Source organism: Mandrillus leucophaeus, unplaced genomic scaffold (assembly GCF_000951045.1).
Source record: "Mandrillus leucophaeus isolate KB7577 unplaced genomic scaffold, Mleu.le_1.0 Scaffold421, whole genome shotgun sequence".
NCBI classification, from domain to species: Eukaryota; Metazoa; Chordata; class Mammalia; order Primates; family Cercopithecidae; genus Mandrillus; species Mandrillus leucophaeus.
Genome location: NW_012104488.1, coordinates 792,637 through 818,909, shown reverse-complemented (window position 1 = coordinate 818,909; position 26,273 = coordinate 792,637).

The window sequence follows — 26,273 nt, the reverse complement described above, 5'->3', positions numbered from 1 at the left end:
CAAAAATGGCTGAGCATTTCCCCAAGTTGACGGGAGATATCAAACCACAAATCCAGAAATTTCAGAGAAAACCCATCAGGATAAATGTCATAAAACTGTACCTAGGCATTTAACATTCAAACTTCATAAAGTTGAAGATAAATAAAATAATTTTAAAGAACCTGAGGAATAAAACACCTCACACAGGGAGGAGCAAAGATAATCACATATCTTACTTTTCTGTCCCCATGTAAGCAAGGGGAGAGTGAAATCAAATATTTAAAGTGCTGACAAAACCAAACAAAAACAAAAACAGAACGCCAAACTGGAAGAGCTAGAAGAGAGTAAGATAACATATTCAAAGTGCTAAAAAGAAAAAAACTTCAACTAAAAATATTATAGCTCGTAAAGTTGTCCTTCCAAAATGAAGGTGAGATCAAGACTTTTTCAGATATAGAAAACTGAGGAAGTCCATCACTATTAGACTAGCCTTACAAGAAATGCTAAAGGGAGCTTATCAAGTTGATGCTGAATAAAAGCATGAAAAATTATGAAAGTAAAAATCTCACTGTAAAGGTAAACTTAACCATATAGCATAATCTAATACTGTAAGAGCAGCAAGTAAATTCTTTAAAAATCCAACATAAAAGTTAACAAATAAAATTATTATTGTTGTTGTTATTATTATTATTATTATTATTACTATGAGATGGAGTCTTGCTGTGTCATGCAGAGCAAGGATTGCTTGAGCCCAGGAGTTCAAGACCAGACTGGGCAACACAGCAATACCTCATCTCTACCAAATAAATAAAAATTAATTGTCCAGGTGTGGTGGTGAGCACCTGTGGGCCCAGCTACTTGGGAGGCTGAAGTAGGATTGCTTGAGCTTGGAGCTCGAGGCTGCAGTAAATGATAATGGCACCACTGCACTCCAGCCAGGGCAACAGAGTTAGACTCTGTTAAAAAAATAAATAAATAAAAATTAAACAAAACCCTGTGCTTATGGTTGCCAAAAGAGAACAGCAGTGGCTTTGTGTATGTCAGACAAAATAGACCTTAAGTCAAAAACTGTAAAGAGAGACAAAGGAGGTCTCTATAATGAAAAAGGTTCAATTATCCCTGCACCCACTGTCAGAGCACTTAAATATATAAAGCAAATATTGACAGAACATAAAAAAAGACAGACAGAAATACAATAGTAAGGGAACTTTAATACTGTACTTTTGACAAATCAATAAATCATCCCTGTAGAAAATTAATAAGAAAACAGTGGACTTGAACAACACTAATGAACAAATAAAACGGAACATATGTAAAGATTCTACCCAACAGCTGCAGAATGAACAGTCTTTTCAAATGCACGGATAACTTTCAGGATAAATATTTCAGAACACTAAGCCAATGTTGACAAATTTTAAAAGGTTAAAATTGTATCAAGTATCTCTCCTAACCACAATGGTATAAAACCAGAAATCAACAAGTGGAATAATTTTGAAAAATTCACAAATATATGGAAATTAAATAGCAGGCTTCTGAAGAACCAATTTGTAAAAAAGGAAAGGGAGGGAGGGAGAGAGATAAATAGATAGATATCTTGAGGCAAAGGATCAGAAAACCACAATGCACTAAAATGTGCGATGCAAAAATAGCAGTTATAAGAGGAAAGATTATAGTGACAAATGCCTAAATATAAAAAGAAAAGAGATCTCAAAAAACAACCTAACTTTACATCTCAAGAAAATAGAAAAAGAAGAACAAACTAAGCCCGAAGGTAGCAGAAGAAAATAAATAATAAATATCAGAGCAGAAATAATGAAGTAGTGACTAGAAAAATAATAGAAAAGATTAATGAAACTAAGAGTTTCTTTTTAGAAAATAAAGTAGGCAAACCTTTACCTTGACTAATAAAAAAAGAAAGGGAACTGAAATAAAATTATGAAAGACGTTACAACTGACACCACAGAAATACAAAGTATTATGAGATTACTATGAACGCTTATGTGACAACAAATTGGATAATCTAGGAGAAATGGATAAATTCCTAGAAACCAACTAAGACTGAATCATGAAGAAATGGAAAATCTGAACAGACTGATAATGAGTAAGGAGACTGAATTTGTAATCAAAAACTTCTCAACAAAGAAAATCCCAGGAACTGATGCCTTTATAGGCTAATTCTACCAAATATTTAAATAATTGATTCCAGTCCTTCAAACTCTTAAAAATTGGAGAGGAGGGAACACTTCCAAACTCATTTTGTGAGTCCAGCATTACTCTGATACTAAAGCCAAACAAATACTGCAATACAAAAATTATAAGACAGTATCCCTGATGAACATGGATGCAAAAATCTTCAAAAAAAAGACTAACAAACCAAATTCAGCAGCACATTAAAAGGATCATACACCACGATCAAGTGAAAATTATCCCTGGAAAGCAAGAGTGGTTTAACATACATAAATCAATAAAGGTGGTGCACAATGACACAATGAGCGAAAACAATCACATAATCATCTCAATAGATGCAGAAAAAAGTACTCAACAGAATTTAAGATCCTTTCATGATAAAAACTCAGTAAATTAGATACAGAAGAAATATACCTCAACATAATAGAAGGCATATACGACAAACACACATGTAATTTTGTATTCGATGGTAAAATGCTGAAAGTTTTTCCCTTAAGATCAGGAAAATGACACAGAAGCTGACTCTGGCTACTTATATGCAGTATTGTACTAGAAGTCCTGGCCAGACTAATTTGGTAAGAAAGAGAAATAAAAGACATCCAAATCAAAGAAAAAAAAAAAAAGTAAAATCATCTCTTTGTATGTGACATAATTTTATATACAGAAAAGAATTCCTAAACACTTCACCAAAAAAACTGTTAGAACTAATAAACCTCATACAGTTGTAGGATACAAATGGTTTTCCATCACATAAAAAAGTTCTTTACAGCAAAGAAAAAAATATATAAAATGAACAAGCAACTTAGAAAATGAGAAAAAAAATGCGAACCATAATCTTATAAGGGGTTAATATCTAAAGTATATTAAAAAACTGTAAAAACTTAATAGCAGGGAAAATAATCTGATTGAAAAATGGGCAAAGGACAGGAACAGACATTTCTCAAAAGAAAATATATGAATGACTAACGTGTATATGAAAAAAACAGTTAAGATCACTAATCATCAGGGAAGTGTAAATTAAAACCACAAGGAGGCAAAATCTTATAGAATGGGTATATCAAAAAAGACAGAAGATAAATGTTGGTGAAAATGTGGGGAAAAGGGAAACTTTGTACCTGGTGGTGTGAATTTGAATTAGTACAGTCATTATGGAAAACAGTATGGAGGTCCTTCAACAAACTGAAAATAGAACTAACACATGATCCAGCCGTCCCACTTCTGAATACCTATCCAAATGCAGTGAAGTAAGTATGTTAAACAGATACCTGCATTCCCATGTTCACTTCAACATTATTCACAACAGCCAAGATATGGAATCAACTTAAGCGTCCATCAGTAGATGAATGCATAAATATTATACACACGCAACCACACACAATAGAACACTATTTATCCTTCAAAAATGAGGAAATTCTGTTATTTACAACAACATGGACGAACCTGGAGGACATTAAGCTAAGTGATAAAAGCCAGGCACAGAAAAACAGATTCTCAATGATCTCACATATGTGTAGAATTGAAAAACATCTAACATTTAGAAGCAGAGTAGAATGATGGCTGCCAGGGCTAGAGGTGAGGGAAATGGAAAGATGTTGGTCAAAAGGTACAAATGTTCAGTTATGCAGGATGAATAATTTCTGGAGATCTAACAAACACGTGGCAGCTAGAGTTAATAAAATTGCACTTGATACTTGAAATTTGCTACGAGTCAATTTTAAATATTCTCATCACATACACACAAAAAGGTAACTGTGATGAATATGCTAATTAACTTGATTGTGGTAATCATTTCATCATATATGTGTGCATGTGTGTATATATGTAGATATCTCAAAACATCAAGTTGTATACCTCAAATATATACAACTGTTATTTGTCAATTATACCTTAGTAAATTTGTAAAGTAATATATGCAAAGCATTCTAATCGAAAGGCAGAGGTTGGCAGAATGTATAAAAAATAATAACATAACGATATGGTGGCTGTAAGAGATACAACTTAGATTCAAAGAGACAAATAGGTTGAAAGGGTAGAAAATGATATTCCAAATAAACTGTAACCAAGAGAGTTGGAATGGCTATACTAATATCAGACAAAATAGACTTCAATTAAAAAACTGTTTCTACAGGAAGGACATTTTATATTGATAAATGGGTTAATCCACCATGAGGAGATAATAAGTTTAAGCATATATTCACTAAGTTACCTAGCCTGAAAATAATGAAGTAAAAACTGACAGAATATAAGGGAGAAGTAGACAATTCCATAATAATAGTTGAAGATTACAATACTCACTTCCTGTAATGGATACAGATCATATAGACAGAGATAAAGAAAAAAGAAGACTTCAACAATGCTATAAACTAACTAGATGTAACAGAAATCTGGAAAACACTGCTACCAACACAGAAGATTATATACATTCCACTCAAGTACACAAGAAACGTTCGCCAGGATAGTCTATATTACAAACCATAAAACAAGTCTTGATGAATTTAGATCATTATGGATATGAATTATCCATATAGACAGAGATAAATAAGGAAAAGACTTCAACAATGCTATAAACCAAGTACACATAACAGAAATCTGTAAAACACTGCAATTAACACAGAAGATTATATACATTCCACTCAAGTGCACAAGAAACATCCTCCAGGATAGTCTATATTATAAACCATAAAATAAGTCTTCATGCATTTAAAATCATTGAAATCATCCAAAATATGTTCTCTGACCTATAATAGAATACAAATAGAAAAAAAAAATAACTGAAGAAAATTTGAAATACCACAAGAATGTCGAAATTAAACAATACGCTACTAAATAACCAATGGTTCAAAGACATATTACAAAAGAAATGAGAAAATACTTTGAGATGAATGAAAAGGTAAATAAAACATACTAAAAATATTGGGATGAGGCTGAAGCAATGCTTTGAGAAGACGTTATAGCTGTAAATGACTATTTCAAAAAGAAGGAAGATTAGAGCAGATATAAATAAAATAGAGAATAGAAAAACATATGGAAAAAATTAAGAAAGTCAAAACTTGGTTCTTTGAAAAGTTCATCCTGTAACTAGATGTACCAAAACAAACAAACAAACAAACAAACAAACAAATGAAAAAAACCTCAAATTGCTAAAATCAGGAATTATAGAGAGGAAGGGATATTACCACCAATCTAACATACATAAAAGGATTATAAGGTAATATGAAAAACCATATGCCAACAAACGAGATAACCTAGAGGAAACAGACAAATTCCTAGAAAGACAAACTACATAAAGTTGCTCAAGAAGAAATAAATACTCTGAATAGATATATAACAAGTAAACAAGAGTTTGAATTAGTAAGCAAAAAAAAATTCCCACAAAGAAAAATCCAAGATCAGATAGCTTTACCAGTGAGTATTACCAAGTTTTTAAAATATTTAATACCAATCCTTCATGAGATAAAAAAAAAAAAAGAAAAGAAAAACTGGAAATACTTTCTAAAACATTTGATGAAGCTAGTGTTACCCTTATACTAAAACCAGACAAAGGTTTAAAGAGAAAATAAAACAATAGTATTCAATATTTGTGAATACAGATACTAAAACATTGAACAAAATACTAGAAAATTCTTATTCAGCAACATATAAAAATAATTATGCAACAAGGATATAATCAAGTAGGATTTTTCTAAAGTATGTGTAGTTGTTTCAAAATATGAAAACCAATTAAAGTAGAAACATATTAATATAAGAACATAATCCATATTATCATCTTAATAGACTTGGAAAATCATTTAACAAAATGCAACACATTTTCATGATAAAAAACAATTTAAATACTAGAAATATGAAGGAACTTCCTCAATCTGCTAAAGGATGTCTACGAAAAACCCATTGTTATCATCATACTTTATAATGAGACTGAAAACCCTCCTCTTTACATCAGGAGCAAGACAAGGATGTCTGTTCTAACTACTTCTAATCAACACTGTACTGAAAGCTGATATAAAAATTAGGGAAGAAAAATAATAATAAGTAAAACATCTAAATTGCATATGAAGAATAATACTATCTCTACTCTCAAAGATAATCTTACACATCGAAATCTCTAAGAAACGCATGCATACAAAAAATAATGGAGCTAATAAACAAGTTCAGCTACATTGCAAGAGCAATATTTTAAAAATCAATTGTATTTCTATATACTAGCAAAAAAATCCTAAAATGAAATAAACAATTCAATTTATATAGTATCAAAAATACTTTAGAAACAAACTGCAAAATGAAGTACAAGATTCGTGCACTGAAATCTACAAACCATTGCTGAAAGAAATTAAATATATTGAAAAATTAGAATGCTGAAAGACCTACATAAATAGCAAGACATTCCATATTTATGGATTGGAAGACATAATAAGCTAGCAAAACTCCCTAATTTGACCTACACCCTCAATACAATTGTTATCAAAATCCCAGTCATGTTGAACTAAGAAAATAAGGATAACACCCAGTTGATTATAAAACTCACAATAGAAAGAATGTGAGTCCTTGAACCTTAGTTTATGTGTGTGCTTTCTCCCTTCAAGTCCTTTGTTTAAATTTATTGACAGTGTGAGTTTGATGTTGTCAGGGTACAATAATGAACAAAATTAATAAATAATAAATCTGTATTATATGGGCTCCCAAAACTTACTCATAGATGTCCAAAACTGTGGCCAATAATTTTCTGCAGATTCAAACTCTGGGAAAACTATACTATCTCCTAAACCCCTAAGGGATGAGTACTTAGAGAAATGCATGCTTAGTTTTGCATATCACATGTAAATGTGAGAAAGTAAAGCTATTGTCAAAGTAAGAAGCTAAGAAAACAAATCCCAAGGCACTCCAGAAAATAAGTGTACTTTATTCAGACTTTACCAACATTGAAAGAAAGGAACATCAATAAAGGAAATAAGTCTTAAGTTGAAACCTGAAATAAAAGTAAGAATTCTCATAGCAGAAAAGGCAAAGCAATAAAAGAAGGAAGAAAAGAAGGCATGGAATATGGCCAACTCTTAAGGGGCAAGCAGAAGAAAATAATATAGTTGGCTAACAAACACCTCAGGATATAATGTCAAATAATTTATACCACTTATTTTTGCATGCCCAACTTCATGGTTTCATTTGCTATGTGTATTCTCCAAAATCCAAAGCATGTTGTCCCAGTCCAGCTGTTCCTAAAAGACTGCAGAGGGATATATACAAGGGCCCACTGCCTATTACAATGGCAGATCTCAAAGAATTTCAAATCAGCACGTCAAAGCCAGTATTTCTTACCTGCTTCTTTCCAACTCTCTCTTCTCCAAAATGTGCTTCCTATTTTCCTTTTCTTTCCTTATTGTTTTGTTTGTTTGTTTGTTGTTTGTTTAGGCCCTGGTCATTTATTTCCTTGATTACATTGACAGCCACCTAACTGGTCTCTGGTCTCTAACTCCAAACATATGGGTCTAGACCTTTATTGGAATCACAGAACTGCTCTCCCTAATGAGAGTTAATAGATGCTTTCCCAGCAAAAATGTACATATGCACTTAACATGGAAAACTTTGCCTACAATTTTGAAAGGATTATGTATCCATGAGTCCCATCATTAAGCCTTTCACCAGTTGTTGGACACCAGGTTAACAGTTCCTAGGTTAAATTACTCTCGAAACTTCTGTCAGAATAATCCCAAGGAAGTAAATCTATAGGGAGACTATTCTATATGATAAAATTCAAAATCTTTGACACAGCATAGAAGGCCTATCAGTTGCCATTCTCCACAGGTCCAGCCTTTCATTTGTCACTTATCCTCTTCTCTGGTATGAACCACTATAATTTTCTAAAAAGTACCTCCTTGATATTGTCACTACTTTACTCCCTCTGTTCTCACTGTTGGAAAAGTCCTCTATTTTCATCATCGACATGCTTTCTCATGTTGTTTAGGCATTATATTCTCCAATTAGATATTATCAGATTTCTTTATTTCACTTCCATCCTCTACCTGGAATAGTTGTCACTCCTATAAGCAACCTCTGTTCTGGTCCACTCCAGAGTGGACCTGTGGGTGTTCATATAAACTCTCTCAAATCCATGAATGATTAACTGGAAGTTTTCTATGTTTACTTTTCTTGAGAGGGGTGGTAGAATGCTTTGACAGGCAAAAGTCGTCCTCCCTTTCTTCTCTACAGGGAAATAAAGGGAAAGTTTCTGAACATTTCTGATCACAAACACTGTTTTTTCCATATAGCGTATGGGTGATTCACCATTTTCCCTTCCTTCTCTAACCCTCTAATAAAGAAGGGGGAAAAGGTATAACACATAGTTGTGCTGCCTTATACTAAGTCCTTCAAGAAATATTTTCTCCAATTCTTAATGTTAGTTTTTAGCTCAGGGTGGGGGTACCAACTGACTTTGTGTGTTCAGCTATCTTTGCCATTTGACCCCCAGAACCTCCCTTTCTGGTCGTTGTGTCTCATCAAGTCCCTTGTTAGTGCAGAGATTTTTTTTCCTCCTGCAGATAACACGCAACTTCATAAGACTCACATCAATTCACAAGGTTTCATAGAGAACACAAACCAGGCCATCCCAGTGTAATGCTCCACTTATTCCTATAAGCATCTATGCACAAATATTTCTGTCCACCCTAGGTCCAAACCCCAAATCTCTCATCCATATTGTCAGGTTAGTTCTATTTTTCCAAACATTCCTGAAGTAACAATGGAACAGATTCAATTCAAACCCAGATCCTCACTACAGAGCTATTATAGCATTTGCCACATTGCAATGTACAGTACGTCTGCTTCACGGAGTACGACCTCATTAAGGCTAACAACTTCAGATATTAATTCAATGTCTTAAAGCATCCAGCACATAATTAGCACATAGGGCTTAGAATAGTGGTTAGAAACAAATTGTTGGGAAAATGAAGTAAGATAATGTTTATAAAACAGTGCCTGGCATATAGTGGGCATTTAGTAAACATTAGCTTATTCTAGTAGGCAATGATTACATGCTTGCTGACTGTCAAGGATAAAGGTAAAAGAAGTTTTACAATATCTTTTATTGTTTAAAATGTTATCTAACTGTAACAATATCCAACACATATTTGTCTAGTTCTAGTTTACAAATTTAAGTTTTTTTAAGACTCCAGGTGTCCATGTGTCTTAAACAAAGACATTTCTCAGTAGGCATTCTTATAAAATAGAAAGTCTCACTGAGAATTACAAAAATGTAATAGCCTACACGTTTTTACAGCTGGGCACCATTTCCTGAGGCTATACAGTATGTACTGCACAGAAAGGAACAGAAAGAAAGCTGACATCTTAAAATTATATTACTAAAAGCATTAACAGCCTCAGGCAAAGGAACAAATGAAAATGTATAATGAATGTTAAGAAATACAATGATTTGAGGACATGAAGAGCAACAGTAACAAAAGTATGAGAACTGTAGAACAACTTAGCAAATATCTATATATCTGCTGCAGAAAACAACTAAGATAACCTATGGGGATACATGCCAGGATATATTTGGGTAAACTGATCAATGGTTTTGGTAACTTTTTATAAAGCTGATATAAATCAGAATTATGACTTTTCAACTGTGTGGTTTTCTTTTTTTTTTTTTTTCAGTATAACCTGTAAAAGAATTTATATGTAAAACTTACATACAATGCCACTATATAAGACAGGTAAGTGAGCAAAACTATTACAGTCCTTTTTGCTTACATTCCTGCTTCTCAATAACCCATCATCCATAGAGTTCCCAAAGTATATCAGGTAACTTTCCTCTTTTACTTAAAACCACCCCCATGTTTGTAATGAACAGAGACTATGAAGGTGATATCTTACCTTGTCCTACAGAACCCCATGAGATCTGGTCTCTTCCAATTTTTCTAACTTTATCTCATCCCCTCTACCCACTATCTGCAAGGCTATGGATACCATCACTCTCTACCATATCAAGCTCAAATATTTGTTCAGAATTTTGCACTGGCTCCTCCGTCTGCCTGAACCATTCTTCTATATCATTTGTGTATAGCTGGATTATTCCTATCAATGTATTCTTTATCTAAATGTTACCTCCTAAGAGAAACCTTTCCTCACCACCAAAATAAAGAATCCACCCAATCACATTCAATCATAACACCCCTTTTTAACTCTCCGCACAATACTTACCACTAGTGTCTTTTCATTTTTTTATTTCATTCTCTCTTCATCCAGTATGTGTACTGTATGAGAATAATAACCTTATCTCTTTTATTCACTTGTCTAGCAACAGTATCTCGAACAGTGCTTGGTACAGTAAGGACTGAATGAATGTAGGAATTAATGAATGAATGAATGATGAGTGGGGCTCATCTCTTTATCCTTGTATACCGTACTTCTTTGTTTTTGCCCTCCTTGCTTTTATTTTCCTACCTTTTCATTCTGTCAGATTTTTTTCAAGTACTCTGAAAAATTTTTTAAATGTGAACTTTTTCCAAATTCTTCCACGTTCTCAGAAAGAGGCATGCCAGCCCTATAAATAGAGAAATGCTATGCTTATTTGTTGAGATGAATCAGTCTCCATGTAAAGACACAGCATCCCATAGTTGTGAGTGCCCATTGCTTCTCTTCTATATGAAAACATTTTCTGTTACGTAAACATGAGTTTTCAACCATAGCAATAGACAAAGACTGTGATCACTGTCAGTAGTCTCATCTTCTCACATTAAAGATAATGAGAAACTGATTTGCTCCCGGCAGATCAGTTTGTTCCTTTAGCTTTACTGAGATAGCAAGATGTGGAAGGAAACCAGATGGCTGTGACTAGGAGGAGAAATGGCACTGGAAAATAAAAAATGCATCAATGCAAATTTTGTGAGAAATACTGAATATTTGCAGACGATTTTTTTACTCCTGTCTCCAGTTACATAAATTTTGAAGGTATACATGATAGCTGTGCTATTTCCATATTTTTAAAAATTACTCTAAACATATCAAGGGATTTTATTCTGAAAAAGGCAGTTTATTGATCATGGTATATTTATATTTTCAAAATTCCTGTTATGTGGAAGGGAAACTGGAATCATGCGTATGTGAATTTTTAGTTCCTTTTGGCTCCCCTTTTAGTCCTGTGACCTTGGGTAGCTTAATGTTTCTGAATCTCATGTTTTTATTCTGTAAATAAATATACACAATTGGTCAGAACACAAGATAGTATACACAGTAGATGCTCGGAAAGTACTAAAGAATTCTTGCTTCTAGATGGAAAAGTAGAGACATGGAATGTTTATGATGTAATAATATATTTAAAACATTTTTATTTTTAATTCAAGAGCAGCTCCATCTCAGCTCTTTTAACAGCCATTGGCGTCTTTACAAAATTTAAACCCCATCCAACCTCTGTCTTCAAGGAATATAACTCTAAACTATTTTGAATTAAGTTATTTGGTCATGTACTGAATCCTTCATACTATGGCTACTTTTGTTCAATTTGGTATAATATTCTTATCAATATACTTTTATCAAAAGAAAATATCTTCACATGAATCCTTGGTTCCATAAACTCATGCCTGCTCAAAAGCCGCTATAAGCTATACCTTTTCTTTCTTGCTTTTTTTTTTTTTTTTTGAGATGGAGTTTCACTCTTGTTGGAATGCAATGTCCCAATCTCGGCTCACCGCAACCTCGGCTTCCCAGGTTCAAGCGATTCTCCTGCTTTAGCCCCCGAGTAGATGGATTACAGGCATGCGCAACCACGCCCGGCTAATTTTTGTATTTTTAGTACAGACAGGATTTCTCCATATTGATCAGGCTGGTCTCGAACTCCCAACCTCAGGTGATCCGCCCACCTCGGCCTCCTAAAGTGCTGGGATTACAAGCATGAGCCACTGCACTCGACCTTTTTCTTGCTGTTTTTTGTTTGTTTGTTTGTTTTTGGGTTTTTTGTTTTTGTTTTTGTTTTTTTTGCGACGGCGCCATCTCATCTCAGTGCAAGCCCCACCTCCCGGGTTCACACCATTCTCCTGACTCAGCCTCCCGAGTGACTGGGACTACAGGGGCCCGCCACCACGCCCGACTAATTTTTTGTATTTTTAGTAGAGACAGGGTTTCACCGTGTTAGCAAGGATAGTCTCTATCTCACCTTGTGATGCCCCCGCCGCGGCCTACCAAAGTGCTGGGATTACAGGCTTGAGCCACCGTGCCCTGCCTCTTTCTTGCTTCTTTAAACTCTCCCACTTTACTTCACCCCTAAATAACGGCATATTTAAATATTTAAATATATTGATATATATTTAATATTTAAATATTTAAATATATTGATATATATTTAATATTTAAATATTTAAGTATATTGATATATACTTAATATTTAAATATTTTGATATATATTTAATATTTAAATATTTAAATATTTAAATATGCCATTATTTTCCTTCCTTAAACAAAATTCACAAATTCGTATATCTTTCTAGTTATTAGCATATCTCTAGTCCTCTTCACAGGCAAACTTCTCGAGTTGGCTTCACGTTCTATTGCTTTTTCTTCCTTTCCTCATGTCTCACTTGTTCTTCAGACTTCTGCAACCTGAATCCTCTTTCCACCATTCCACCTAAACCTCTCCTGTTATCTTCATTAATGATCTTTGTGTTGCCACTAGTGAATCATTTACAAATTTCTTCTTGACATATTTATCAATATTTGATAAATATTGAATAATATTGACATATTTATCAACATTTTTCTGCCTTTCTATTGACACCTAATATCCAACTTTACTCATTATCCTACTATCTCTGAAGATCTCAGGTGTCTTATGTCAGCTTCTTCTGATTTCTAAATGGGAGGTTTCATTGCTTTGGTCTCAGCTGATGCATTAGGTCATTCTTGCATTGCATTGCTATAAAGAAATACCTGAAACTGGGTAATTTATAAAGAAAAGAGGTTTATTTGGCTCATGGTTTTGTAAGCTGTACAGGAAGCATGGCACAGGGATCTGCTTCTGAGGATGCCTCAGGGAGCTTAAAATCATGGTGGAAGGTGAAGAAGAAGCAAGTTTTTCACATGGTGGAAGCAGCAGCATGAGAGCAATCAGGGAGGTGCCACACACTTTTACACAACCAGATTTCATGAGAACTCACTTACTAGAATGACGACACTACTAAAAGGATGGTAGTAAACTGATCATGGGTAATAAACTGATCATGAGGGCTCCACCACCGTAAGCCAATCACCTCCCACCAGGCCCCACCTCCAACATTGGAGTTTACATTTGAAAAAGAGATTTAGGCAGAGACAACAAACTGTAACAGTCCTCTTTGCTCAATCCTCATTCTTGTTCTAACTAAGTGAATCCACACACTGGCCTCAATGCTACTTCATATTGACCTCCAACCTTGTCCACTCTTTTGAGCTCTAAATTCATGCAATTAATGGCCTATATTATACTTTTACTTAAATTTCTGGCAGGTATTTCAAACTTAACATATTCAAAAGTAAACCTTTATTTCTCCAAAACTGACCCTTCTATACCCTTCTTATTTGTAAATTGCAACACCATCTAAGCTCATTCTTTATTTTTACCCTTTCACAAATGTAACTATTAGATTGAAACAGTATGAATTTACAAAGTTATAGCAAAAAATCAACTCTTTCATTTTTTTCCCCCCAGTACCTGGTCTAATCTGTTTTTTCCATGTCCTTGAAATCTCAAGTAGATCACATGACTATTAAGAAAACTTCTATTTAATCTCATATTAGTCTCACTTTGGTAACTGTCTATCCAGTCTAATGAAATATTAAGAGTAGAAATTAAACTCTCTCTTGCTCCTCCTCAGATCTTATCCTAGTTGGAAATCTGCATTGGAAAGAGGTATAGAATAGGCTTTTCTCTATTTCCTGTACAGACAGCTCCTCTCCTCCCACTCCCAACCCCCAATCTCAGGCTGCCTTCTGGGCCCTCTGGTTTTAGGTTAAAATAGACTAGAGGTAAGGAAGAGAAAAAGTCTCATTTGATTGGTACTCTCATAGTGTGGCTTTATTACTCTTTGGACTTACAGGTATATGAAAAGCAGTGTTCTTCTCAACAAATCTTCAGAGATAAAATACTGTTTCTTATAAGTGCTATATGAGAAATTGAAGAAATATTGCAATTGTATCATACACAGAAAGAAGAAAAAAAATTTATAATTACCATGACCCCAAAATAACTTTTGTTAATATCATTCCACAAAGTTTCCTGTGCATGTCCAAAAAGGATAGAGAGCAGAGCATATATTTTTGTCTACTTACTCAGCATCCATTATTCACTCATTCCATTCTATAATTAGCTGTATTTTTCAGGTATACACTACTCCTTTAGGCAAGTAATACCTTCATATTATTGTGAAAATAGTTTTTCTTTTTTTACAGACCCTGGAAACACTTGGAGAACCACTGGCCCAGATATTTCAAGGACTGTTGGACATACTACCTTAGTTGACATTGATACCTGAACATCCAAAGAATCATTATGGCACCCACATTAGAATGGGGTATGTGAGGTCCAGATAATAAATAGAGCCTGGGTCCACTTAGTTTGAGGGCTACTCATCCAGTTGGAGGAATTTGTTCATTTGGATCTTTTGCCTGTTTTAACAGATATGATAGTAAAAAAGGTGAAGAAGAAACCTCTGAAAAGGAGTCACCTTTCCCCATGCAAGCCAAGATACCACATTTAGGGGAAGATGGTACAAATTAGGACCACCCCTAAAGATCTAAAGTGTGCACAGGAAAAGGTTCCTTACATATCTCCATTTAATTTGCCAATCTAAAGCTTCTAGGCTAGATGGTCACATGACTATGTAGATCACATTATCTTCTAATATATATAGTGTAACATAATTTTCTAAAATGAAAGATCATATTGAAACAAATTAATTTGGGCCTCAGGTACATGGTATGCAGTTTTTTGTGAATGTACTTTTCTAACCTCAATAAAACAGAAAAATAATTTGCTTTAACATGAAATTGAAAACAATATCTATTAACTCTATGGATCTTAACTCTGCTACCCTCTGTCATGATATAGTCTAAAAAGATGTGGGTCCTCTGGACAGTTCACAGAACATCACACTGATCTATTACTTCAGTGACATCATGTTGGTCAGCATGTTGGACACCATATATCCAAAGGGTGGAACATAAATGCTATGAAGACTCAAAGACCTGCCATTTAGTAAAGTTATTAGGTTTCCAGTGGTCAATGGAACATCTTCCCTCAAATAAAAGATAAGTTGCATCTTTCATTACCTACCCTAAATCCTATTCCCCAAAAAAGAAAAGAAACAAAGAAAGGCAAATAAAAGAAATCCCAACATCTACTAAACCTTTTAGGGTTTTGTAGGTTTTCGACACAACACATTTCATGCTTAGTAATATTATTCTAGTCCATAAACATGAAACACTGCTAATTTTGAGTGGAACTTGGAGCAGGAAAAGGCCCAGGCACGATTCCAGCCTATGGTGCAAGTTCCCTGTCTCTTTGACCCTGAAAACCATCAAACCCTTGAATATTGGGAGCCAGATGGAAGAAAAGATAGAATATGGAGTTTATAGGAAGCCCCATTAGAAAAATCATCACAAGGTCCTTAGTTCTGAAACAAGGGCATGCTCTCTGGAGCAGAAATGTACGCATTATTGAAGAACCAGATCCTGATATGCTACTGGGTCCTAATACAGACGTAATACTTAACTAAGAGATGCCAAGCGACAATGCATTGCCTTTTGAGGTGAGTTTTAGCAAACCATAAAGTCATAAAGTTGGTTAGAACTGGCAGTGGCCCATCATAAGATAGAAATGGTATATAAAGGATAGAATCCTAGTAGCGTCAGAGTACATGACTAAGCTGCCTGAGTAGGTAAGCTAAATCCCCATATCACCCACAATGATTGCACAAGCTCACAGTTATGGTTATATGAAAAGTCTCATGTGAACAATTTTTCCTTGAAGACAAAGAATGAGGCCAAACCTGATTTACAAATGAGTCAGATTGGTATGTGGACACAAACTAAAAATGGATAGTGACTATATTAAAACTACACCAACGGGTAGCCTTGAAAGACAGTAGTGAGGGAAAATCTTCCCAATGGTTGAGGTTTTATGCAACGTCTCTGGGTCCACTTTGTGTGGATCACTTCTATGGAAGAAATGGCTTAAGGTGAAATTCATTTGGACTTTTAGGCAATGGCAGCTGGTCAGAGACCTAAAAGAAAAATGAAATAGAGGTATCTTGCTGGATTACTAGATGTGGACACAATACGTGATGGTTTTCATATCCCATGTTAATGACCACCATAAAGCACCTACCACAGTATAGGCACTAACCTATCAACTACAGAAAATAATTGGGTCAGCTGATGTTAGCTAGCCTTCATTATCCACCACCCTAGAACTAGCACTATGGGCACATAATTGAGGTAGCTTTGGTGGCAGAGTCAAGGACCATGCATGGGCTCAACAGAATAGATTTTCTAAACCCAGTCTTGTTATTCCTGCCCCTGAATATACAATGCTAAGCCTCTGATAGGGAGGTAGTTGTCAAGATACCAATAAGCTTGATAACAAGTTGGCTATATTATGTATCTTCCATACTGAAAGGGCCAGTGGTTCATTCAAACATGAAAAGAACCCCATCCTGGGTAAGAGTCTCCTATCTGCAAACAGAGATAGCACCACTCTGCCTGGTCTTATTGAGTGCCTGACACACAGGCATGGAATCCCACTATATTAGTCTGTTCTCACATTGCTATAAACACATATCTGAGATAGGATAATGTATAAGCAAAAGAGATTTAATTGGCTCACTGTTCTATAGGCTATACAGAAAGCATGGCTTCTGCTTCTAGGGAGGCCTCAGGAATCTTACAATCATGGCAGAAGGTGAAGGGGAAGCAGGTACTCCTTACCTTGCTGGAGCAGAAGGAAGAGAGGGTGAAGGGAGAAGTGCCACACACTTTTAAATGACCAAATCTCATGATAAATCTATCAGAACAGCACCAAAGGGATGGTGCTAAATGATTCATGGAAGAATATACCCCCCATGATCCAATCACCTCCCACCAGGCCCCACCCCCAACATTGGGGATTACAATTTGATATGAGATTTGGGCAGAGACACAGATCCAAACCATATCACCCACACAATACAGAATCAAACCAAGCAAACTACTCTACAGTGAAGGGACCGAGGGAGTGGCCCTATGATTATATACAACACCAACCAGAAGCTCTCAGTCTAGTAGAAAAGAAATGGCTTGCTGAGGGTGTAGATGAAGTGTCAGTTGATGGCTCTCAGCTCAGGCTGCTATAACAAAATGTCATGAGCTGGGTGGCTTAAACAAAAAACATTTATTTTTTACAATGCTGGAGGTTGGGAAGGTCAAAGTGCCGGCTTTGTTAGGACTCATGCAAGGACACAAATCCCATTCAAGAGGACTTCACCCTCATGACTTTACCTAATCCTAATTACCTACCAAAGACTCCATCTCCTAATATGATCACATTAGGGAGTAGAGTTTCAACATATGAATTTGGGGGGACACAAGCATTCAATGCATCATGGAGGCAATACTTGAAAAGGTTTGGGAGCTGTCCCCCAGGTTGCAGTATACTCAATCAATAATCTCCCTATAGTTCTGTGTCCCCATTAGGAAGAAGAGATGAGTCTGGGGACAAAAGAAGGATGCAATAGTAGCCCTTTTTACCATCTCTCCCCATGACTTACTTGGGAGACTTTCAGTAATCTATTTACAACCTTGAGATCTCCAGAATTAGAAGTCCACTCCTCAAAGGTAGCAGCAAGGGTTTTATTGAACTGAAGGCTTTGGCTGCTATAAGGTCATTTTAAACTTTTTTGGGTTCAGGAAAACCACGTAAGAATAAGAGTCACCATCAGGCAGAGATAATTGATGCTGATCAACAAAAGGTAAGATAAATGTCATAAAACAGAGGAAGGGGGAAATGTGTGTAGAACTTCTCCCTTGCCTACGTGTGGCTATTAGTGGGCAAGTGCAGCAACACTGGCCTGAGAGTGTGCTTACCAGCAGATCAATATCACAGGCATGAGAGTTTGAGTCATATCACTGGGTATGCCACCAAGACTTATAGAAGTAGTATCTTAGGGTAGCAGGAAAGGACAGTGGAGGAGGGAGATATTAAGTACCGTTTGTGACCCTGAGACTAACTAAAACAGCAGGGATTATTGTCCATCCCCAAAACCTTCCTCTTCTAAGTTTTCCTTCTCTAAGAAAGCCCACAGGAGCCATGGCAGAGCTGTTTCCTGAATGCGTACGGATAAGTACTTCTGCATAGTACAAGGGGTGGACTGGGGCAACCACATAAAAATGCCACTCAGTTCTCTCCATTCAAAAAAGAATCTGCCCCAAGGAGTGCAGTTAACTGACAGTCTCTATCTAGCTGGAGTGCCTCTGGGATCCATCACAGCATTTGGGCAGAGCTATGCTCTTTCTGTAAGATCCCAGACAAAGACTGAGCAGAGTAGAGGTTTCAGAGTTTGCCTTTTCTGCCTCATGCTGAAAAATGGACTTTGCATCAGAGTTCTTAGATAGGCTGCAATATGAGTTTCTTTCTACCCAACGCTCCTTCATTCTATCTACCTTCATGGGTATCCAACTTGCATTACCTACTAAAGACTTTCCTAGCCCTATTCTTGGTCTGTCTGCCCATTATCTTTCATAGGCATTACCCTCAAGAAACCTCTTGAACTTGCACCCTTGTCTTGGTGCCTGATTCCTAGAATATACTTGAAGAGATACAGACTTGATTCTTTCTTACAGTGAGACCTGTTGAGCAAAAAACAGTGCTAGTTAAAGAAATCATAGACACCAAGATATTTACCTGGGGATATGCACATAATCACTTTCCAGTTTAAGATCTAAGAGAAGAAATATTCAAATAGAAATCAAATAAACACCTATGGCAATCAAGGTAAAAATACACATTTTTTTTTACAAGCAAAGAGCATTTTGGAAAGAACATTCCCTTATTCAAGTTTTGGTAAACAGATAATGCCATTTTCATCAATGTATCACAATCAACTAGCACAGTGTTATCAAGTAATTAAAAAAAGCCTTTGAAAAAAGTATTGAATGAATTAAAAATACAAAAGGACTATACAAAGAATTTGTTATATAAGAGGATTGGAACTTTGCAAACAAAATGTTTAAAGTTCACAACAGGAAACACAATTTCACAAAGTCTCTGATAATTATTCTGAAAAAAAGGAAGAAAACTATTTCTCTGAAATGACTAATTACAGATGCTATATAAGACAGTAGAATGGAATCAAAAGAGAATTAGATACAAGGCTGAAAAAAAGGAAATAAGTAAAAAATATATAGTAATAAAAATCTAAAAATAGAATAGATGAATTAAAATTCAAAATGGAGGCAAATTTTTAACATCAAAGACGAAAAAAAAATCTACAAGCATCCAGGGATTGAGCACTAAAGATTATGAGAAACAGGAACCAAGCAGGTCCTATTTTTCTCTTCCATAAAACTTAGAAAACTACATACATGAAATAAAATCTAGTTGCTCTGTATATTGTTAAGAGACAAGATTCCATCCTAAACTACAGGAAAAAAAATATAAAAGCTCAAAGTACAAGAGAAGTTACACTGGTCAGAAGAAAAGCTCCAATATATAAAGAAAGAACTTATGAAATAAAAGATTAAGTGTACAATGAACTCAGTGTAGTATACAGTTAGACCTAAATCACCAACGTAATTGTGATTTTAAAATAAATGTAAATGCACATAAGCATTAAATGAAACAATATTAATATAAAATATTATAAAAATATGTTTGAAACATCAGATTGTAGAAGCAAATCCTAAAATCAAAGAAATAAAAAATAAAAATATTATTACCTTACAAATGAAAAGACTAGAAATTGCTTCATTCCTGATGTTAAAAATTTAACATATATATTCTTATAAAAACATAAGGATAATTACAATAGAATTGAAATTTTTACAAGATTTCAAATGTTTTGAGTGACAAAGAAAATATACTGTATATAGAAAATAAATGTCAAAAAGCATTTAGTGAAAATTAAACTATTATTTCTGATTTTCAAATCTTGTCAAATTACAATTACTAATATATGAATATACTTATTTTTACTGTTATAAATATATATATATTTAAACATACAGATAGAAGTGTATACATCTTAACTGTACTTAACTCCAGTTGTGCCCTCTTTCAGTTATTATATTTACATTCTTTCCCAACATTAACTTATTAAACAAAAAAAAAAAAAAACAGATTCGTGCTGCCTGTTTTTGAGTTTTATACAAAAAATTATACAGAATATCCTCTTTCTCAGGTTTCTTTCACTTGCCATTATGTTGTGAGAATCATTGTGGCATAGTAAACCATTGCAGTGAATTTTTTACTACTACATAATACTCTATTGAGTACATGCATCATAGTATTTTAGCCATTTTACTGCAGATGCATATTTAGGTTATTCCAGTTTGTTGCTGTTGTAAATAATACCACTAAAAGCATTCTTTAATGTCTTTTGGTGCACATGTGAACACGATTTTATAAGATACATACCCAGTAGTAGCATTACTGATTAATACAGAGTATGCATATTTTAAGATTTACAACACCTGGTTAAAGAGTTTTCCACAATTATTGTATCAGTTTTTACTCATTCTAGCAGTTTACGAGAGTTCCAGTTTTTCCTTGTCCTTGACCACACATACTATACTATGCTTATTACTTTTTGTGTATGTCTTAATGGTGTGTGTACAGTAATACAGTATTTTGTTTTCCTAAAATTTGGACACGTTTCCACGTTTATTAGAATTTGATTACTCCCTTTTGTAAAGAACCTGTACAAAACTCTTGCTCATTTTTCCATAATGTCTACAGTGATAGCTTTTTATTAAATCTCATTTTAGTTACTTGTTACCTTTTTCTTTTTTTTTTTTAGATAAAGTTGGGCTCTATTGCACAGGCTGGAGTGCAGTGGTGTGCAATCTCAGGGGACTACAACCTCTACCTCCCAGGCTCAAGCATTCCTCCCACCTCAGCCTCCTGAGCAGCTGGGACCACAGGTGTGCATGCCGTGCTAACTTTTTATATTTTTTGTAGAGACGGGCTTTTGCTATGTTTCCCAGGCTGGTCTCAAACTCCTGGGCTTAGGTGATTCGCCTACCTCGGCCTCCCAAACTGCTGGGATTACAGACGTTAGCCACCGAGACCTGCTGTTCCCTTTTTCTATTTTTGTTAATTTATTAATTAGTATTGTCTGAAAGACCTCATGTTCAATTGATTAATTTAATGACTATAGTTAACATGAATCGACTGTGCATTTCAAAATAGCTAGAAGAGAATAATTCAAATGTTCCTAGAGCAAAGATAAGTGATAGATATCCCAGTTGCCTTGATTTGATTATATGAATGTATCAAATTACCACATATACACTAAAAATATATAATATATACATCTAATATGTATTGATTTTTTAAAATTTATATTTTTTCAAAGAACCAACTTCTAGCTCTGTACACTACTTTTTCATTAATTTCTGCTCTTCTCTTTATTTTTATTCTTCTATTATACTCTCACTTGGTGTAATTTGCTGTTCTTAATCAAACTGCTTAAGATGGCCACTTGGATGAGTACTTTTCAAATTTTCTTTTTTTCTCACATATGCATTTAATGCTATAATCCTTTGTCTAAGCATGGTTTTAGCTATGCTTTGTATATTTCATATGTCAAAATTTTATTATCTAGCTCAAAATGTTTTCTAATATCTACTATTTTCTAACATCCTAATTCATAGTTTATTGAGAAGTGTATTACTTGATGTTCAAACATTTGGAAATCTTTTAGTTTGGGGGGGGTTGTTATTTATTTCTAGGTCAACTGCACTGCGAGCAGACAAAATACCCGTTTTATTTTCTAAATAACTTTCCTTGAACAGACATTATTTTCAGAGCAGTTTTATGTTCACAGCAAAATTAAAAGGAGAAAGAGTTCCCATGCAGTCCTTGCCCCTAGACATGTACAGCCTCCCTCATTCTCATTATTTCACACCACCGTGGTACGCTTTTTACAATCAATGAACCCACATTCACAAATTTTGAGATTTTCTTTTTGGCTAATCCTACAGTCAATGTTTTTAAGTGTCCTATGTGCCACTAGAGAAGAATGTGCATTTTGAAATTGTTGGGTATATTGTTTTGTATATTTCAGAAAGTCAAACTTGTTCATTCTGATCTTTAAATCTTCAATGTCATTTATTTTTATTTCTATTAATATCAATTACTAAGTCATGTGTTATAATTTTATATTTGTCTATTTTTTCCCTCAGTGCTGGTAACTTGGCTATCCATCTTTATCTATCTATAATGATTTTTTGCCTCACATTCCCTTTTTCCAATTTTCATAGACTATACTTTCCAAATCATTTACTTTCTATCTTTAGGAATGCTTAAAGTTAAGGTGTTCCTTTTGTAATTGGTGTATGTTGGGTGTTTGATTTTTGTCCTGCCTGAGAATTTCTATCCTTAAATTGAAGTAAGTAATTTATTCGTATTTAAGAATATCGCTAATGCATTTGGAGTTAAATCCACCATCATATTACCAGTTTTACGTTAGTACCACCTGCTCTATGTTACTTTTTATCATGAAGAGGTATTCTGATTCATTCAAAATCTTTATTTGCATCTACTAAGATTATCATATAGGACTCAGCAAGGGGAGAGTAAACTAAACAAGCGACTGTCATTATTTGTTAGTCAGGATAGGCTATTTCATGCTGCATTAATGAACAAGTCTCAAATTACAGAGTTTGAACCAATAAATTCGTATGTTTACTCTATATCCTTATAGTTTCAGTGCAAGTCTCTGCTTCTTACATCCCCACTCCAGGGAGATGGAGCTTCCAGCATTTGCAATGCAGTGGTTATCATGACAGCATGAAGAGTATGGATAAATTTATACCAACGTTTTATATTTCCATCTGGAAGTGACATATTCAAATTACACTATCATTTCTTGGCCAATGCTAGTAATATAGCCTTACAGGGCAAGGAAATTTGAATTACACTATCATTTCTTGGCCAGTGCTCGTAACATTGCCTCACAGGGCAAGGATATTTGAACCCCCTCTCCCTCCCAAGTACTTGGAAGTAGAAGGAAACTAAATAGCAGTGGATAGTTATAATACCCTCCAAATGCCTAGAGTTTCTTATTCTAACATTGTAAATAAATGGAAAGATAACCCAACATGAAATCAGCTTGAGGTACATGATCTTACCCTAGTTAAAAACCGGGAATCATTGTTTTGAAAGCAAATGACATCTACACATGTATCCCTTTTATTCTTTCATCAAAAAGCTTGTAATGACAAAACCTCAATTTAAATGTCTTTGCTGTTGCCCATGTTAGTAAAATAAAAACAGAAGCAAAAATGTTGCCAAAAATTAATCCACATTACCAAACAAGTTTTTGATTTTCAATGTACTTGTTACTAATCTTTAAGCAACAACTGTCTAAATACAGATGAGTTTGATAGAATAGACAATAGGAAGTAGGTAAATGTATCCAGACTAACTCCTCTGTTTTGCTTCTTAATTCAATTCATTGTATTTATTGACTTTAATATTTGAGTATAATAATTGTTTTCTTATGTGATGAGCCTGGTCATTTATTCCTTCAATGAATATTTACTTAATATTTACTTCATTTATCCTATGTGCAAAGCATTTCTCTAGGTAGGAACTGGGGATTCAGTGGACGTGAAAAATAAATCAACAAATGTATATTCTCAAGTTTAACCAGATTTAGATTTTTGTTCAGAAACGACTTCATTTCATTTTACCATCAGTTCTCTCGCTTTGAAAATTTTCAATGGTCATTTTATTACTGCTTATATAGAAAAAAACTCAATCTTGAAGTCCAGAGAAAGATTTATGGTCAAAATCTTTACCTTCCTCTCTTTAAATAAATATATTTTGCAAGCATAATTTAGAGTCCAAAAACATGTTATTTATTCCTTTTCTACTATTCAGTGTTTTCTACTGAACAAGAAAAGAAAAGCATGATGAAATAAAGCAGCAGTAATTTTAGTAGCTTTTAAAAAACTATCCCTGAGTGGCTTTTCTTAATCATTTAACTTCATGATTAACAAAGGCATTTAGAAACATTCACTCCATCAAATACATAGAATCAAGCAAAACAAAATTTACCTCCTAGTCTGTTGATATACCATTATAAAATTTGAATAGAAAATTAATAGCTACTAATCAGAGATGTGCCTTAGTAACAAGTCATTTAAAGCAAAATTACAGGATAAATTAGAAGCTGGAAATCAAAGTAAGTTACTATTCAAATGTAGCCAAAGTATCTCAGATGGGAATATTTAGATACCTACGTTAGACTTCAAGTCAACCAAAGTCATCTGTGATACAAACCTAAGCTATTGTGAAATGTAAAAGGGGAGGAAGGGGAAGAAAAGGAAGGCACCTATCCAAATTACAATCACCCAGAAGTCAAGTGGTAGGATCATCTTGGAGAGATTCTATATCTGTTTCTAAGGGAAGGTCATCATTACTTGATCAATTTCGGTCACAATCGCAGGAATCTATAAGCAAAATCAATAATTTTGTGGCCAAGTGAGTAAAGTAACATTTTTTTAAAAGTTATTTCCAACTTTTATTTTAATTTCAGAGGTACATGTGCAGGATGTGAAGATTCATTACATAGGTAAACGTGCGCCATGGTGGTTTGCTGCACAGATCATCCCATCAACCAGGTATTAACCCCAGCATTCCTTAGCTATTCTTGCTGGTGCTCTTCCTCTTCCCAACCCACCCACCCCTTTGACAGCCCTCAGTGCGTGTTGTGCTCTCCCTGGCATCTGTGTGTTCTCATCATTCAGCTCCCCCTTATAAGTAAGAACTTACGGTATTTGTTTTTCTGTTCCTGTGTTAATTTGCTAAGGATAATGGTCTCCAGCTCCATGTCCCTGCAAAGAACATAATGTGGTTTCTTTTTATGGCAGCATTCCATGGTGTATATGGACCACTGTTTTTATCCAGTGCCCATTGATGGGCATTTAGGTTAAGTCCATATCTTCGCTATTGTGAATAGTGAACATACGTGTGCATGTATCTTTAAAACAGAATGGTTTATGTTATTTTGGGTATATACCCAGCAATCTCATTGCTGGAACGGACGGCATTCCTGTATTTAGGTCTTTGAGGAATTGTCACACTGTCTTCCACAATGGTTGCACTAATTTACAATCCCACCAACAGTGTGAAAGCATTCCTTTTTCTCCATTTGATAGAACACACAATAGGAAGTAATAAATATACCTTGAATAACTATTTTCCTTCTTAATTCGATTCAATGTATATATTGCATCTGTTGTTTTTTGGCTTTTTAGTAATAGCCATTCTGACTGGTGTGAGATGGTATCTCATTGTGGTTTTGATACGCACTTCTGATGGTCAGTGATGTTGAGCTTTATTTCATGTTTGTTGGCTGCGTGTATGTCTTTTGAGAAGTTTCTGTTCATGTCCTTTGCCCACTTTTTAATGGAGTTGTTTATTTCTTGTAAATTTGTTTACATTTCTTATAGATGCTGGATATTAGACCTTTGTCAGATGTATAGATTGTAAAAATTTTCTCTCATTCTGTAGGTTTACTCTGTTGATTGTTTTTTGGTGTGTGTGCAGAAGTTGTTTAGTTTAACTAGATCCCATTTCTCAGTTTTTGCTTTTGTTGGATTGCTTTTATCATCTTGTTCATGAAATCTTTGTCTGTGCTTATGTCCTGAATGGTATTGCCTAGGTTTTCTTCTAAGGGTTTTATAATTATGTGTTCTATATTTAAATATTTAATCAATATTCAGTTGACTTTTGTGTATGATCTGAGGAAAAGGTCCAGTTTCAATTTTCTGCATATGACTAGCCAGTACTCCCAGTACCATTTACTAAACAGGGAATCTTTTCCCCATTGCTTCTTTTTGTCGGGATTGTCAAAGATCAGGTGGTTGTAGGTGTACGGTATTATTTG